Here is a 19142-nt window from a genome sequence, read left to right as displayed (position 1 = left end):
ATAAATCCTTTGTGGATGACAAAGGCAAGGTATTCTACATAAAATGGGCCTGTGCTAGCCCTGGATGTCCTGCATCCTTTGGAAGCTTCATACCACTGGCTGAAAATGGAAATATATCTCACTAATGAAACTGAACTTAGAAACGTTGTAGTCTGCATACAGTCCCCTTTCAGTGGCAAGCAGAAAAGCTGATGGTTAAGCATCTCCTCACCTTTCTGTCTGTCGTCAGTCATTTTTAAACCAAAGCCTGCATTTCTCTGTGAGTGGGACAGAACTTTTCTCACCAGAGGGCCAGATGTTACTATTGTAAAATTCATCAGCAGCTTCAAAGGTTCACTGCTGTGCACCAACACTTTGTTCCCCCAGTCCCTTCTCATGCTCAAGCTGGTGACAAACACAGTGAGGCGATTAGGCTGTGTTGTCTTTAACCTATAGAGGATATCCAGTTTTGAACTCTACTGGGGCTCACCTGAGCATCATTCAAAATCCACAGCTGTTGTCAGATGTTGTTCTCATTGGGTTAGTGACACATCAGAGGGCATTGTGCTCACCCTTTTTGATCCATAGAATTTTTGTTTGTTCTTGATCTGAGAGAGGAGTATGGTTTAGCAGAAACAAAAGGCCTCTGAGAGTAAATGTACAAGAATACACGAAAATGTTTACTTTAATATTATTTAATCCTGCCTTGAGATAGTTTGAATAATTTATTTAAAGAATGAATAGATTCATACAGTCTATGGGTAGAGTCTCTATCAGCCAAACCCTGCTGAAAAAAAAGTTCCTCCTAGTTAAAATATTGGGAATATACAACACAATTTACATTGTGAAGCACAAAATAATGAGACTGATTAGGTGTGTCAACTGCCTGTTATTTTAACATATTTATGTCTCCAATGTATTATTTCAATTGCTGATTTAAAATTCTTGATTTTAAAAAGATCTTTGACCAGTTATTGCTATTGTGAGCTTTTGAAGTGAGAAAACAAAAATGTTCAGTGGAAGACACATCATGAGAAGCACACATTCTTCATTTGGAGTGACAATCTTGGCTACTCTAGATTAAAACGAGAATGAATACTGGGCAATTTAGGTCAGAGACTTGACTTGGGGACAACAAGGAAGTCAGAGGGCAAAATCAAGCTGTTAGTATGAAATGAAACTGTTTTCTTACTGTTATTCTAATGCCAGCTAGTCAAAATAAATAAAGTTATTAAAAATGCATCATCTTTCAGTGTAGATGTATGTAAGAGCAGCAAAACTCCAAGTAAAAGCAAGAAATCCATGGCCTGAGTACTGTCAAAACCAAATGAAATGTCAGAAAATGAAGAACAAGAAAAATTTTTGTTCAGTTTAAGTGCATTGTACATCTACAGAGGAGTTCACATATTTCAGGTGTCACATCTCAAGAGGATGTGAAATTAAACATAAAGAATCACAGGAGGCCAGCAATAATGATCAAGTGTGTGGAAAAGCTTTAACATCAGGAATAAATGGTCTAGGACGCTTCAGCTTGGAAAAGAGATGAATGAGAGCAGAGAGGACATATGTCTATAAAGGAAAGAATAAAGTAAGAATGAAATGGCTGTTCACTGTCTCTCTACATTAGAAATAGAGAACATCAAATTAAATGACTGATTGATAGTTTTGATTAAGAAGAAGATGAGATTTTTTTTTTTTTTTAATCCCTTGCTAGGGAAGCTGTGGAACACACAGTTGTATGGTCAGTGGCGGATGCCAAAAGGTTTACATAGCTTCTAACTTGAGTAGCCAAATTTGTAGTAAAAGGAAAGAAGTCCCTCAAGAGCTATTCAACACATAGATCCCTCTTCTGGAAAGGAGGTTGCTGAGCTGCAGACTGCTGTAGGCTGGAAGGTGGATCTGGGGAATCATCACTATATGCTTGACCTGCCCTTGGACTCTTCTCTTGGCCTCAGTTACTGGCTGTTGACAGAGTTTGGCCACCAGACCTTTTGTTTGATTCCTGACTGCTGTTTTTAAACCATCACACAGAGACTGGCAGCACTGTTATACCTGTCACTCTGGCCTCTGTAAAAGTGTTCTGCTGGAACACCTTAATTTTGCGTTCTCAGAGTGAGCACAGTACTTGTGCACAGCAGATCATTACACTGATAGTGATATCCATGAAACTATATTGAAACAGACTTATGGGCAACTCTAAGACTATCAGTTGTTTGCTGAGGACTTTGAGGATCTAAAATTCTTGGTTTGTATTGGTCATAATAGGCTTCTAGCCATTATAACTCCCTCCAGTTTATAGCTGAGTTAAAGCTGAGTATCATTTGTGACACCTAATTCAACAGGGTGTTTAAGTGATTACTCAGTCATCATGCCAAAGCATTTTCTTTGGTAGTCCTTAGTTAATATCAAATTGAACGATACCATTTGTCAGTCAAGAAATAGAGTACCTATTCTTTCCCTACATCCTGCACCTCCTGTAAATCTCTTAGTGATACCAGCAATAAAAATCTTTGGCAGAGGCAGCTGCTTTTCTGAAGGAGTGAACTGCCAAAGGTGTGAATGACAAAGTGGCTCTTACATTATTTCTGCCATCCATAAAGCAAAGATGGAAGTGAAAAAAAAGCTCCCAATGTTCCAGTAATCCCAGACTGCAAGCATATTTCTACTTCATTTGCCAGCATCTTAAAGTCCCAATATTTGCCTTGCTGACTACAGTAGATTTAAATTGTGGGTGAAGGAGACCTGGGAGGACTGAAAATCCAATCAGCTATAGGATGATGTCTTGGCAAACTGAGCTGGAATCAACTGTTGGGATGCAGCAAAGGCCAATATGAAGTAGTCTGAAGGAGAAGAAATCGTGAAATAGGTAAAAATAGGTGAAGAGAGATAAATTAGGTCAGTAGTAGTTTAACAAAGAGATCGGGAGTGGGAGGATAATTGCTGAAGACAAATTAAACAGTGGTCAGTGAAGACTGAGACACTGTCATAATATATTGTACCTACTGGAGGAGTAATTGAAACAGCTCTGTTAATTTCAGTGGGAATTGGATTAGAGTCTGTAAACTGCTGGAGGATTACTTAAGTTAGTTTTTCACATTAAGTTTTCATGGAAATGCTTTCAAAGGAAGATCCTAGAACTTCCACCATTGTGGACAATAATGCTCTATTTGAGTTAGTTTCAGGCTAATTGAATTAACACTGCTGAAACATAGAAATATGTGTGGGTGAGTTCCCCTGAAAAGCACTTAAGTCTTACAGTTGTTATATAAAATCTGTGAATTTCCCTATTTTTCCTCGAGTATCAAAGCCAAAACCAAACAGTGCATTTTAATATATAAAAAGATGGTTCACTTAAAAGTGGTGAAGTTGTAGTTCTAAAATTGTCACATCAAATGAATATTCAGCGGGTTCCAATACTGGATTTGCAACCTTTGAGAAAAGTTGTCAATATTCGTACCTCCATTTAGATTCACAGTCTTTTAATATTAGCTGTTAAGGTTATGCTCATTAGTTTTAACCAATGTCTGTAAATCTAAAAGTGTTGCCAAGTGCCAACTGCCTCTGAGCAGGTACTCTAGGGTGGTGCAGAAAGGAAAGCACTGGAACAGAGCTGATGGGCATAACAGCAGATGTGTTAAGTTAGATGAACAGCTACAGCAGGAGGGATGTCTTTAAAGAATAGTTTGTAGAAACTGGGCATCAATTGTTTCTTTTTCCTCAGATTTTAATATGATTATGAAGCCAGAGCCAAAGAAAGACAGGCAGCAAGGTTACATTTTATCCAACTACCACGTTTGAAATGGGTTCCAGTTGACAAGTGGGTTTTGATTTTATCGCTCTTGATGCCTAGTTCAAGGACTGGAACATCTGTTATTTCAACAATGTTACATACACCCGGCTATGCATTCTAAATAAGCCTTGTCAGCTTGGTGTACACAATCTGAGATGAAAACAGATGCATTTCTGTTAAAGGGGAAAAAAAAGTTGTGCTAGCAGATGTTAGAAGTGCTATGATAGCTGAGGACCAGAAACTATTTCCCTTAAAATCAATGGAAAGCTCCTAACCCTTTCAGTGAAAGCCAAGAAATTACAATATCAAGTATTTCTTTTTGTTTTTATGAAACTGTGTCTACAAATGTTCTTTGTTTGAGAAATAACACTGTATCATGAAAAGCACTTATACACAGGGTAATGAGAGAATTTTAGTAGTGTCATTGCTAACTGGAATGTAACTAGTAGAAATGAAAGGGCATCTGGTATTTTCCAAACCAATATGCCCCGCAAAACTGCTCTGCTGATTTTTTGCTACCTCCCTTCAGCCTTAGAGAAGGAGCCTGTGTATTTGCACAGTCTGACTCTAAAGAATTGAGCAGGTTAGATGCATGGTAAATCAGGCAAAAGAAATGGCATTGTGGCAAAACCCAGCCATTTATTCTGGAGGCACCTGTGTCTTCTCAGAGGTGTGGAGCTGTGTCAGCTTAGACTCACCTGATGTGAGGATGGAAATAGAAAGCATGTATAAAAAGTCTTTGGATGAGATTTATTTATAGGCACTATCTCAATAAAAATGTAGTGGACTGTGTACTTTTACATGTTTGCAATAGGGAGACAGAGCAGAAAGCTGCACAAAATCTTTCATCTAGGATAAAAGAGTGAACACTTCAAGAATATTGGGGAATTTGTTTGTTGGGGTTTTTTGGGGGGTGGTGGATTTGAGAGTAAAGAACAAAATACAGAGTTCTTTTTTTATTAATTTCTTTGAGTTTCTTCTGGGTATCCTCTTCCAACTGTCCCACCCATAGGGTTTCAAACACAGATATTATTGCACAAGTGAATTAAAGGAAAAGAAAAAAGGGGAAAACCCTCTCAATGACAGCTACTAACGATTGTCAATTTGGTGAAGAAACAAGGACTCAAGAAATCAGATGCTTTGTAAACCCACGGGGCTTTCAAAACTGTATCCAAACTCCTGAGGCAGCAGGTAACCTGGCATCATTTGGCATTCCAGCTGATTCTAGGAGGTAGAAGTAGATATGAATGTGAAAAGCATACTGATTTTTTTTTAACCTCAAAACATTTCCTTAGTGCTGAATTATGGTTCAGGTCAGTTTGTAAGTTATATGAGCCAGTTTGCTGATCCCTAGATATGAGACTCCAGGGAGATAAAGCCAGACTCCAAAACAATCATTCAAAAATCCAGTCAGAAGAAGGATGAATATGATACTTTTGGGGATGGTGGCCTGTGGAGGGAAGAAAAAGAATTTTAAATGGGAAATTACTCAGAAGATCATAAAAATGAACAACGCAAAATGAAAAAAAAATGACAGATCTTTGCATTATGGAAAAATATTTTTCTCTGTGAGACTTTGCAAAATAAAAAGGTATCTGTTATTGTAGTTCGTACTTTCCCCTGAATTTCAGGTGAGTCTGCCAAAGTGTGGCACATCCAAATGCATGTGCTTCCTGCTTGTCACAAAGATCCTCACTATGCTCATCAGTAGCAGCATCACCAAAGATCTGTGTTAAAGGTTTGCTTCAGTAGTTCCCAGAACACGCATGGATTTAGTGAAAAAAGCAGTATATTTTGGTAGTAAAACAGAAGGGTCACTGAAGCTATCTGCAAAGCTGCATCAAATGCACCTACAGATTTCCTTCATGACATTAAATCCTGAAGTTCATGAGTTTAGGGGTTACAAACATATATAAACATTTTTATGTTTACTTCGGCCAAACAAGAGCTGGATGTGTATTGAAGGCACCATTCATGTGTTTGTCTGGTCATCTCCACATGTAATTAATTAAATTAAGAATTGTTTTCAGCAATATGCCTGCATTGTGCATGCACATTTCTGCACTGAAGGCATCTGAAAATTGAGCCTATGGCCTCTGTCAATGTTTCTATTGGTAAATGTGGTGAAGTAGTTCCTTCAGGAAGCACCCAGGGATATTGTGAGGCTAAATGAATTCTTTTTGAGGGCACCTAAAATCCTTGGAAGGAGAGCACAATGTAAGTACAAAGTACTTTTTTGAGTCACATTCCTCTGTCTTATGTATACAGCTGAAATAGCTGTTTAGTACTAGTCTTAATTAGGAGAGGCCTGCAAAATGTTCTGTGGGTTGTATGGTATGATCATCACTGATGTAACAGCACTGGTGTTGAGGTCCTGTGAGCTGAGTGCTTTCTTATGAAAAAAAAATCAAACTCAAATATGGCAACAGAACCCCAGCACAGGTGACCCTTCTTTTATGAATGTGTACATCTGCTACAGGTGCCTTGAGCCTTGCAATTATGTAGATTTTTTTCACAGGGAAAGGGGATGTCAAATTGTTTTGTTTACATTGATGATATATATTATCGAAGGGTACCAATCATGAAAGCATCTGATGTAGGACAGAGGACTAAAAGGGGCAGCTGGATAACTGCTCCCTATCATTCCTGAAGCACACTATAACTACAACAGCTTCATCTCTTTGGGCATTATCCATGGACTGACATAGGAAATAAGCTGTGTTTTAGTGAGCTACAGAGAGATTGTCTCTTCATTGTAAAGCTGAAAATGAGAATGGGATTTTGAGCTATTAAGTGGAGAGGCGAGCTAGGGAGTCAACCTCTGTAGAACTCTGGCTGAAATTTTCAGAAATAGATGTGTATATTTGGGTAACTGGATCCGTCCTTGGCATCCTGGCTTGAATCATCAATAGTGTGGCCAGCAGGACCAGGGCAGTGATCAACCCCCCCCATACTTAGCACTGGTGAGGCCACACCTCAAATCCTGTGTCCACTTGTGGATCCCTCACTGCAAGAAACACATTGAGGTGCTGGGGTGTGTCCACAGAAGCACAACAAAGTTGAGGAAGAGTCTGGAGCACAAGTCACGTGGCGATCAGCTGAGGGAGCTGGGGGTGTTTATCCTCGAGAAAAGGAGGCTCAGGGTAGAGCTTCTCACTCTCCTCACAAGAGGAGGTTGCAGCAAGGTGGGGGTCAGTTTCTTCTCCCAAGTAACAAGCAACAGGACCAGAAGAAATGGCCTCAAGTTGTGCCAAGGGAGGTTTGGACTGGATATTAGGAAAAAATTCTTGACTGAAAGACGGGTCAGCCTTTTGAAGAGGCTGCCCAGGAAAGTGGTGGAATCATCATCCCTGGAAGTGTTAAAAAGATGTGGATGCGGCACTTGGGGATACACTTGAGCGTTGGACATGGTGGTGCTGGGTTAATGGTTGGACTCAATGATCTTAGAGGTCTTTCCCAACCTTAATGGCTCTATGATTCTATGATCCCTATAAGACTAATTTTAAAAAATGCTGTATCTATTTCCACATCTACAGAAGTTCATACTTACTTAGCCTACATGTTTTTACCATGAGAAAAACAGGGACATAAAGACCAGACTGGCTTCTTATTTATGTTAAAGCACCATTAAAAAAAAAAAAAAAAGAGAAAACCACCCATCTAGAAGCCAAGCCCTCTGCCTGGGACTCCATTTGGCTTCAGTACAGCTACCTGCCAGGCTGATTCCAAATTTCAAGTAGTCTAGTGAATTGTGACAAACTGGCGTCAGTCTTGTATTCCTATCTTATGAAACATTTCCAATGGAATATTTTAATTAAGATCAGCTTTGCACACTGGCATTGGTAAACTCCTAACCTTCCCAACAATCAAATATCAACCGGAGAAAGCAGTAAGCAGTTGACCACAGAGCTGTTGTTTAACTTTGAACCAGGGTGGGAACCTGCTCAGGTTTTCAGGCAGTGTCTACCTGCTGCCCTGCTGCTCAGGTTCAGCTTTGACTCCTCAGTAAGAAAACAGTAATGTAGAAAAACCAGCCATGTATCTTTTCCACAGATATTCAACTCACTCCCTGGATTCAGATGGATTTTCTGTTATTTAACAAGTAAATCTGTAATGGAGTAGGGAATTAAAATTAATCAAAAACAGAGCTGTTGAAGAAATTCAGTGTCTGCATTGATTTTTTATTGTTGTTTTCCCCACGGATTTCAGTCACTGAGCACTATTTCCAGCTTGCCCTGTTGGCAGCATTCACAGGATCCCCGCACAGGCTGTCTGAGGAAATCAGGTTGTTTTTAAACAAAGATGAAGAATGTGGTCACTTAATTTTTTCATCTTATAGATTTCAGGGTACTTAAAGTTCCTTTTAAATGGGGCAGTTGCCTGGGCAGATACAGTGGCCAATCACCACTTCTCCTGTTAATTTGCATATAATGAGTCTATTGTTCATAAGGGATTAGCATCCAGAGACTGCTGGCTGCTCAGTCTGCTCTTTGACGGATTACTTGGACCTGTCATGACTCTTTAAGGATCCCCGCTAAGAGGCAGAGTCAATTACTCTCTGCTGAGCTCTGTGCTGCTGTGGCTGGGCTGTGGTTCATTTAAAACGAGTTCAGCTATTACCACACCACACAGCAGCATCTGCTGCAGGCAAAGAATCGTGGGGTTTCATGCAGCTCGGGCAGCGGGGCTCGGAGGGCTCCTCAAGAGCTGTTGGCTTGACTCTGCTTGCATGGAGGGCAGATCCATAGGGGCTGGTCGTGGCCATGCCACCATAGGCCTGGTGGCTTTGGTAGCCCTAAGGGAAGTCAGTGTCCTTGGCTGTCCTTTTCTTAGAGTCTGGTCACTGCCAGGAGTGACTCCCATTAAGGATCAAGTAAGCATCTTCAGCACACTAAGGAGACCACAGAGGTGAGTGGTGGAGAGCTATCAAGTGCAGTAGCTGTATGTACTTTGCCTCCTTTCCTGGTACAATAATAGGAGCTATCAAATGAAGCTAGCATGTAATGAGTTCAGGATAAAGGGAGGCAGCTCATTGCTCAGGGTGTGAGGGAGCTGGAGACGTCCTTGCCACAGGAGACTAAGAACGCAGTTCCCATGAGTTCAAAGGGAAGCTGGATCTATTCTTGAAGAAAAAAATTGCTGTAGATATGAAGACAGCAACTCTTCCTCAGAAAGGTCTCAAGCTATCAGATGCTGAAGGCTATGAGAGTATTTTGAGCATGTAAAACTAGATCCTTGTGCTTCTCTTCCTCAGAAATCTGCAAAATCACCACCTGTGACTGATGGAGACAAGGCACTGGGCTGGACTCACCATCTACTCAGAACAATTATTCCCCCATTTGTCACAGATGTGCCCCTTGCTCCCACCCACTTTCAAGCCACATGCTAGCCTATTCTTCACAAGCCTTCTAGTTAATTCAGGTATCTTTATTTGTTTGTCATATCACAGATTAAGAGAGAGATTTACCAAGATACTGTGGTCACTGCATAATACCAGTGTTGCAAAGTTTGGGAAGTATCGGCTGATGCATTTTGGAGAATCTTCTATACTGATAGAACTACTTCTCAAAGTTGAAAATATAAAAGGAATTTAATACTAAAGCTACCAGTTTTCAAACTAGTGAAAATATATTGTTGGTACTGGCTTTGGACTTCTCATACAGAGAACATATATGCCATTTTAATTATTATAAAATGTCATAAGAAATGCCAGAGAACAAAGCTGCATTAATCTGGAGTTACTGTTAAAAGGACAAAGTACTTTACGGAGTAAAAAAATGTTACAGGAATGTTGCTATTATCTCAGAACCAAGCCTTATGAATCCAGGACATGTAAAGTTAAGTTTCGACAAAGTAATCTTATACTTAAAAAATAAATCTAGGCAAAAAATTCTAGGGAATATATACAGAAGACAATTGAATGATCATAACAATCTTATTAAAACAAACCTTTAGCCACAACATGAAGAGAAAAAATATGACTAAAGAAAAGTGAATGTGCCTGTAAAAATCTATTTAATCTAATTTGTGACTATGCTTGTTTCTGACTGCAGGGAAGGCCAACGTTCTAGAAAGTTATATAACATTTCAGCTAGAGGTAGGATGACATTGTTGTCATCTTCCTGAGGTGTCAGTGGCACAGGCTTTACCTGTTAAGCACAGGTTACTGTGCTAACTCTGCATGGACTGATTCACCCACTCTGAGACTCCACTACTGGGACACAGCTGCTTCTCAGGGGGCAACAACAGGAGGCTGCTGTGCTGAGTCAGGGCATAGGGATAGGTAGGAAGCATTGCAACAGTACAACCAGTGCAGTCAATAAGGTTTATGTTTTTAACAATTTTTTTAATAGAAATTTCCTTATGTGATAAAGAGGGTTTTTTACTCATTTTCAAGTACTAAAATATTCTCTTTTGCACTTGTTCACCATCTGACTATCTCTGTGGAATGCCGATTTCAAAATTCTGAGATTGTGGATTTGAAATTTTTGATGTGTCATGGTAAGAAACATCTTTAGAAGGGCATTTTTAAACCTGAAAGCTTTCAAAACAGACAGTAGCCTAGTTGCTATATATTAGGATGGAGATAATATTACGCACGCGTGATTAGTGAGAACTTAATGTGGATTTCCAGTACCTGAATTAATAATTCTGAACCAAGAATAGCATTGCGATTTTCAATGAAAATTTTTCCTTAAATGGGAATGTTTTGATCCAGCTCATCTGCTGGCACTGTCTCTGAGCATCCAACCTCCCTAGTCCTAAATAGCAAGCTGTGCTTACAGAGGCATCACACAGATGAAGAGCATGAGAGAGGACTGGTGCCAACTGTTTAACCTGCTCTCCCTGCTTTACCCCTCACAGTGCTGGTTGTCTGTCTATGTGCAAACATTTTTTCTTAAGCAAAGGATTTCTGAGTCTGTATTTCTATTTCGGGTGCCTGGTCCTTTTGAGGCTGGAGCTTGTTCTCCTTCACAAATGAATAAATGCTGCTCCCTGCTGGAAAATCTCAGTACAGTATTCTGCTGATATTTTCCTTATGAAAAAAAGGTGGTGGAAAACGTGAATATCTCTTAAAAATCAGAGAAGTGCAGTCCCCCAGGGGGTAAGCTCTCCAAGGATCAATGTTACTGCCATGCTGCCGCATCTTGTACCGTTCCTGTTGTTTTGCAAGGCTGCTCTTCCACAGCGCTGGAGTTGGAGCCATGAGGACTGGGGTATCCTCTCTATCAAGGCCTTGGAATCACAAGAGAGGAATGAGAGAAGCTGCGCAGAGACAGCCTGGTAACTGCTCTTGTACCTCAGGTGAAATCCAACATGCCTGCATGCCTGCAAAGGCAGAGCTGTCCCTATCGACTCAGTGTGTAAAGAGCCATGTTATCCAGCGAACACACGAACCCTTCACTGCCTATCTTATATCAAGCATATAATTCCAGAGAAGCAGGCAAAGAGGAAGTGTTTCTTCTAGGATCGACGGACATTGACAGCAATTAGAACCCAGTCCCTAAAGAATTTAAAGCGTTCCCATCGATGTCTGAAGGCCATGTGGTGGATCCCACTGAGAGGAGACAAGGCTGTAAGAAGACCACAGATGTGATTTACAAGAGCTTGACAAGCTGTCATGCAAATCCATTTTATGCAGGTTAATTTAAGTAGAAAATACATTCAAATGCTGTACTGGATTAGGCCAAATTCTGAACATCTGTTCCACCCACTTGAGTGAGCTTCACAGAATGTGCTGGGAGCAGCAGCATCTAGTCCCTCATGGGAAGATACAGTGTACTAAAACATTCCCACAAAGTACAGAGACATCCTTATTAATCTGAATCTAAGAGCTTTCAGATCTGGGAGATGTTACATCCTAGCACCCACTGTACTCCCATATCATCTCTCCATGGGCTGCTCCTCCACACAAGGGCTGTGGTGCCAGTGTGCTTAGATGTGTCCATATATGTGAAGAGCTGAAAAGACTGGTAGAACTCTTCTTGGTCAGATTGCATGAACCTTAGTTAATTTAGTGCAGCTGCAGTCAGGACAAGAAGTAGTCACTATGAGCTAAGGATGAAGAAATTTGCAAAGGCAACAGCGTTTCAAGGAATAAGAAGCACATCAGAGTACAACAACATTTGCCTTTTAGCTGTAGGTGATACGGGACCAACTTCAGTCTCGCTTTCCTGTCTTTCAACTTCCCTTCCATACCTCACTTTGGTCTAACATCCATATTTTTTCAGCCTTCACCTCTAGCAATCTTTGCCTCAATCTTTGCCTCTACTCCTTCCTCAATTGTGGTTTCTGAATTATTGAGACATCCTTTTTTGCACCCACAATGTACAATGATTCCTTTATAAATACTGTATTTACTAAGGCCCTAAGCCAGTACTTGGTGACGTTGGTGGGATTCAGTCCACTGACTTCAGAGGACTTTGGAACACACTTTCTCTGTGAATTACAACACTAATTTAATTTCTTAACACTTTTCTTAAGTGATGGAATATCAGCATGGAAGCCAATATGTTCCCAGCTGCAAGCTTTGCCTTGTCAGTTCCCGCAACAAAACCTGGAGAAGGGAAGGCAGCCAAGGCAGCATGGAAGAAAGCTGAGGTTCTGTTTTTCCAGTTTTGTGGGAGGCAGATGGTAATTGTTGTTAGTTTCAGGCCAGAGTTATAGCTCACGAGCTGGGTCTCAGTCCCTGGTTCCTCTGAGGTCAGGTTGGAAAGGATGAATCAGGAGTGAGATTCAATGATGCATTAAGAGCTCTCCCAGCAAAAACAGATTTAGAGGAACAAGCAAAACCAAATCTACTCAGTTAATGTTCTTTCCTGAAGTCCAAGAAAAGCCCAGGACAACACATGAGTACATCAAGCTTCCAACTGATCTGCAACTGGAAACAAAATAAAGAGAAGTAGGTGCATCGTTGCAATACTGTACCCTGAAACTACAAAACACTGGGACTATGTGGCACTTTTTTCTCTCTTCCACCTTATATCCCCTGGTTCTCTCTCAAACTTATCTTTATCCCTGTGCAACCACTTTTTTGGACATTTTGTGGACATTCATGTCTTCTCTGTCCTCTACACTAGGCTCCCATTACTCCTGGGTGCTGTTTGTAGTTGTCTCTTTTGTTCATGCAACTCATATGAATTTTGTTCTCTTAGCCATTGCTCAATCAGTCCTGCTCTATCTAAGCTCTTTTCCTTTGCCATAGAATTCATCTTCTCATTCCCTGTGTATTTCCTGGTAACTTCACTTCCAAGTATGACCAGAAATCCCCCAGAAAGTGGTGCAAATCATATCCACAAATGCATTACATCAGGCAGGCACTACCCGCAACTTTAACTTCCCATTAGATGGAGCAATGTCTATGGAATAGGTAAGATTTCTGCATCTGGAAAGCAATTTGTTATGTCTTTAATGTCTCTGTCTGCTTTTATTTGGGGTTTCATCTTTAATGTAACACTCTTCAGTGCAACATTTGAGCATTTTTATCTTCTTCCTCCTTCATGTGCAGCAGCATCTTTTTTAGGTAAATGCTTTTTTTCTTGGCGGAAGATGGAAAGTGATTACTGACTCAAATAGAAATGACAACAGAATATAGACAAGAAGTGCTGGGTATTTTCTGCTTTTTCTTTTTTTTTTTTTTTTCACTTGTAATTCAATGTATATTTTACAGAAGATTAACCAAAGCTTTAATCAATTTTGCAAGAGACATCAAGTCAAATGTTAAAATCTCACTGTTAAATAAAATTACTCAAAAAAATCTTTAGGGAGAAGTAAATGCTTGGCTGATAGTTATTAATACGGCATCAATGCCACTCAGCCTAAACTATTTCCTCTTTCATTTGTGGTAACTCAAACACAGCAAAATGAAAAGAAAGTACAAAAGCAGCAGAGAAAAGTTTTTGTGTTTTGGGTTTCTTTTAAAAACCGTTGGATGATGTGGAAACTACGATGTTTCAGGATTAATATTCACAGTGGGGAGGAGAGAAAGTTCAAAAGCTTTGGTCAGTATTAAACACTCAAGAATTGAGAGTTTAGAGGTGGTGGTAGAGGACAGGACCTTCTGAAGCATTTTTATTGAGGTAAGGTTGCTGCTCCTGTGTTTCAGTAGGATTTGAGACAAAGGGAAAACAGGTCAGTGCTAACAGCCGTATTGATGCCTTTGATATGTTTTGAGTTCCATCACCCAACACCTAGACTCTTACATTCAACATCAGGAAGTATTTCTAAGTGATATTTTATTACAACTGTATTTTTTTGTTCCAAATTAGAAGTTAAGCCTCTCTGTAGAGATGGTACATAGTGCCCATTTGATCACTTTTCTGACACTCCTTTCCCCTGTGAGATGCAGCAACTCCTGCCAAGCTTAGATGAGGTGTGAGCTGTACCCCTCGCAGCTGCTTCTTGTAAATGCTTTGGCTTCTAGATGTAGAGAGCTGGTTTGTAGTAAGGAAGGGGTCACAACAGTTGCTTGCAGCTACTTAGGGGCATGGTTAGAGGAGAGGCAGATAAAGGGAAAGAGGTAGCTCTTACAACTTGCAACATGGGATATTATGGTTATAAATGTAAGGAAAAATATTCTTCATATGTGGTCCAGTGGTCAAGCACTGGAAGCAGCTGCCCAGAGAGGTTAGGGAATGTCCATCTTCAAAACTCAGCTGGACATGCTCCTGAGCAGACTAAACTAACTTTGAAGTCAGCATTTCTTTCACAAAGATATTGGCCAAAATAACCTCAAGAGGTTCACACATATTCTGTAATTCCTTTTTTATATCATATATCCTATATAACCCAGGCATCCATTCTGGAATACTTTTACCTGATTTATTAATTACAGGTAAAAATAAAGAGGAAAGAGATCAGATTAAACTGGAAGATGAAGGAAGAAACAGTGTGGTTCTGAAATGTTCTTCACTGACTTCCCAAAAGAGAAGAAATTGGGAATTGACTTCAGGGTAAGACATTCTACAGAAGTGCAAATACCACAGTAATTACGAAATGTGACAAAGGATGGCTTCAAACATTGAGCTGTTTTCTCTCACAGTAGCATTAGTGAATGAACAGAAGAAAGACATTGGGTTCCTGAAGCAAAACATGTCTCTGAGGAGAATACATCCCAAAGAAAACTTTAAGCCAAGGATCATAAATTCTTGAGTGATGTGTATGGATAGAATTCAAACACAGGATACTCCCTGCATGTGTTAATGAAAGTAGTTGATAAAAGTAATTCTGGCTTGGATGATAGGGAAGACCAGGAAACCCTCTCTAACAAGAGGCTTGTGAGGCAACTGAGAATATCACTAAAAGTGGACTGGACATAATATCAGCAAAAGTATTGAAGAGATTAATCCTACATTTTTGAGGAGGTATAGTGGACAATCAAGATGATCTTTGCTTGATTATTAAAACAAGAAGTAATTTGTAAAAGCTAAATAACAGCCTTCAGAAATGTGTTAGTAACATATGAATTATGAACTGCATTCTGTGACTTAATATAACTGTAAGGAAAATTGAAAAGTTGGGAAAATGTCGCTGTTCATGTGGGGTATTCTTTTTTACAAGTTACTTTATACTTTTTTCTTCCTTTTTTAATTCTTTTTTTTTTTTTGTCCCTCATGTTTTCAGGATCACTTTCTGAATACATAATTAGGAGATTTCTTCTTTTTGTAGCACTTCAAGAACACTATTTTGTTTCATTCTCAATGTTCAAAGTGCAAGACTGAAGATCATTATGGACCTGATTTCTTCCTTATTTTAAACAAAGGCAAGACTAATGACTCTAGCTATGAGGTTTAATTTTTTTATGTCTATTAACACTTTATTGGCATGTTTCTTTAGTCAGTTATATTAGAGTGATTGTGCTGGGACTGGATTATAATTAATTAGGGACATTAAAAAAACCCCAAACCCTAGCAACCCAGTGTTAGACATTGAATTTAATAGGAGATACTTTAACACCTAACTCCCTACTCACCACCATCACCTCCTTCCATTACACAAGTATTTTCTTTTAGTAAGAGTATGCATTCTTGTTTTTCTTTTGGCAGTGTTTATCTTAGGGCTCTCTGTGGCTCTTTGTCTACTTCCATCTCACAAACAGTATAGAAGGGTTTATAAGAGCTTTGTCATGTAATTGGCCAGTATGGTATTGTAAATAGTAAAATTAATTCCCTGGACATGTAGATGTTGTATAGCATTAGATGCACTTGAGTGGAAATAATGGATTTGATTATGTTTCTCTCTCCTGCCTGTGAAAAACAGTTCCCTTAAGTCTTTTATCTAATATCATGTGGCTTAAGTGCTGAGGCTCCTGGTAATTGCCTTACAGGACTGTTCCTCATCTAAGAGACATCTGCAGCTTGTGACTCACTAGGAGTCTACTGAGAATTCCTTTACACTGCTTTCCATCCCCAACTCCTAATTTGTCTCTCAGGCTACTCTAAGCAGTATCTTTCAACTTTATATTTTTCTAAGGAAATTCATCAAATGTACTCATGCACAAGGGTAGGAACCAGCCTATTGCTCAGAGAAATGCTCTCAGAGGACACACTTGATATCTGTTCATGATCCTGTGCTGAGAAATCAGTGTTACTTGGAAGCAGGTAAGGTGGGCTGTGCTGTGGGTATCGGCTTAGGTCTTAGTTTGGTGTAGATGCACTTGGCACATGGAGAAAGGGGCTGTAGCAGGACAACTCATAAAAAACCTGTGAGAGGTTCAGCAGAAGCCTCTGCCTCTCTGCTTACTTGGAATAATGCAGCATAGGTTCGAACTCTAGGTTCGAAACTGGACATCTGTTTGTCAAGTAAGAGATTAATCCAAGGAGATTCTGCTCGTCCTTTCTGCATTTCACACTAGGCACAGGGAGAAGACACTCAGTTTGAGCTTGGCATTTGCAATCTAATGCTTGTGCAGAAGAATGAAGGAAGTTGGAAGAAGTTGTCTGCTGCCTTTGGCTCTCATTTTTATTGCATTGTTTCAAGAGGTGCAGAAATTGCTAATCACTGAAGTGAACTAAGAAGCAATAGGTAAGTAATGTTATATAATAGCTATGCTTAATAAAATGAGAGACATCTGTCAGTTCAAGTTCTACATTTCCCAAGAAGTTAAGAAATAACTAATATGAAACTGCAGCAGAAGCAGTACAGAAGTCCTGTTTCTATAGAAAAAGATGTCTCTAGTAAAAGTATTTTGTTCTGAGATGACATTAGGCTAATTCCTCCTGCCCATTCCTAATAAATTGAATGTTAGTAGTCAAATGACACTTGACCTTGTAAAACTCTGATCACACACTGGAAGAAAACAAAATCTAACAATACAGAGTCTTTCTGATGTAAGTAAATAAGGTTCATTTACCTGTTCCCACTAACCTGATGTTCTATGAGCTGCATTCCAGAAATACTGAGGCAGCCTTTTCTATAATAGCCATTTATCCTGAAAGAGTGCAAGAGAGTCAGAGCACTCAAGAACAGCTGCTGCTTCTGCTTGTTCTCAGGGGTTTGAACAGTAGCAATTTGTTTTATGGGACATGACAACCTCCTGCCCTGCTCATGCAAAGAATTGGCTTTTTGTAAGGCCCCTCTGTGCATGCTCAGTACCAGCAGATTGCCTTTCTTGGCACATGCAGACGTTTCAGAGGGAATGTGAGTGGCTCTATTCTGCCTGACAGCTATTTTATTCATATGGGGCTAATTTGCCTTGTTAGCCATCAGCCCAAGTAAGTGTGACACCTCAGAGTCCTGGATCCAAGTTAACCTAGGGACACTGTTATCCAGAGGTAGTTGGGAAATAGCTTCTCTTCCCCTTTTCCTCCGGAAAACAAGGGGATGCATATTGTATTTCTTCCTGCAGAGGGAAGGCCTTACTCCACTCCTTGTGCCCACTAGCTCATTTGGCTGATGCATAGGAGCAGAGAAGAGATGCTCAGGCTGCTCCTTCCACAGCCTTGCTCTGTAGGGCAGGGATGTAAAGGGAGGGAAACAATATGTGTTGAGAACTGAAGCAGTGTAGTTAGGGTACATGACCTGCATGAGGTGAACCCATGGCTCTAATTCAGACCAGTAAAGTATGATAAGGCTTCAAAGAAAAGTAATTACAATCAATTACTGCATCTAAGGTCACAAGAGACTGTAATTACCTCTCTGATCTCATGTATTGCACAGTACAGAGGGTATCTATTATGATTATAATAATTATTATAGTTATTATTGCTATTACTTTAGGAAAACCATCCATCTTGATTTCAAAACTTCCAGGGATGTAAAAACTTTGGTACTCACCTGGTACTTACTCCAACTTGTTTAAACTACCAGTGCTGGTCAAGCTGTAAATCTCTCTGCTGAATTCAGTAGCCCTCTACTAACCATTTCTGGTCTACAGTAAGTATTGATAGACCTAGTCAAGAACATCCTCTATTTCTGTGTGTCTACCCGTGGTTAACCAATACAGACAAATGGTTTTCACTCTGTCGTGACAAAGGGCTGGAGCTGATAGAGTGCTTTGATAAGGATTTGCTTCACTGGTGCTGCTTGAAAATGCCAGATCACAACACTCCTTTTGTCCTTTGCTTGTCAAAGACCAGTGTATCATTTTCTGTTGAACTGCAGATAATAGTATGCCCTGCTTTCCTAGCTTGGTGCTGGGTAATACAGAGATCCTCTCTGTATTATGGATATATACCATTAGACTGCAAAATAACTTAGAGGCAAAAGGTAGTAATTAATCTGCCTATAAATTTCCCAGGAGGGACTAATGTAAGAAACTTGGTCTTCAAAGTGCCTTTGTTTTAGACCTTGTTTAATCTGTACTTTCTTCCTGCCTGCACTGATATAATTTTCATGGGTAATTACTATAGGAAAATCTAGCTTCATCTCTGTGCAAGATTTATTAACAAATCAAATATGCTATCAGAATGGGCAATGTTGAAAGCGTGCACATAAAAAACCAAGTTTCTTATATATTACAATCACATTCAACAACCAAGAATTGCTACTAAAATACTTCAGAAAACCAAATTTGTCATAACTGTGAATATAACCAAAGCACAAAACCATTGAAAAAACCCCCAGCCTGGTTCATCCTAGTGATAGACAGTAACTTTTCAGTAGGCCACTTCCACACAGGAAAATAAGGAGGATCCAGTGCTTTCCCCATATATATATATTCACATGAACTCTTCTTCTTAGCAACTTTTCTTCCATAAAGTTTGATGGCATTAATCAATCCCAATCAATTTGACACTAGGGGCATGGGGGGTGCTAAATGCTGCATATATTGCTACATTCAGTGAACATTAGCAATTGAAAAGTAGAGAGGGACCTTTTTAGTTCTCCATCTGAGAGAACAGCATAGCAACAGCTCATGTCTTTTCAGACACCA

This window comes from Pseudopipra pipra, chromosome 1, assembly GCF_036250125.1.
Source record: "Pseudopipra pipra isolate bDixPip1 chromosome 1, bDixPip1.hap1, whole genome shotgun sequence".
Lineage (NCBI taxonomy): Eukaryota > Metazoa > Chordata > Aves > Passeriformes > Pipridae > Pseudopipra > Pseudopipra pipra.
The sequence above is the reverse complement of the archived record's forward strand: the minus strand, read 5'-3'. Positions refer to the sequence as shown.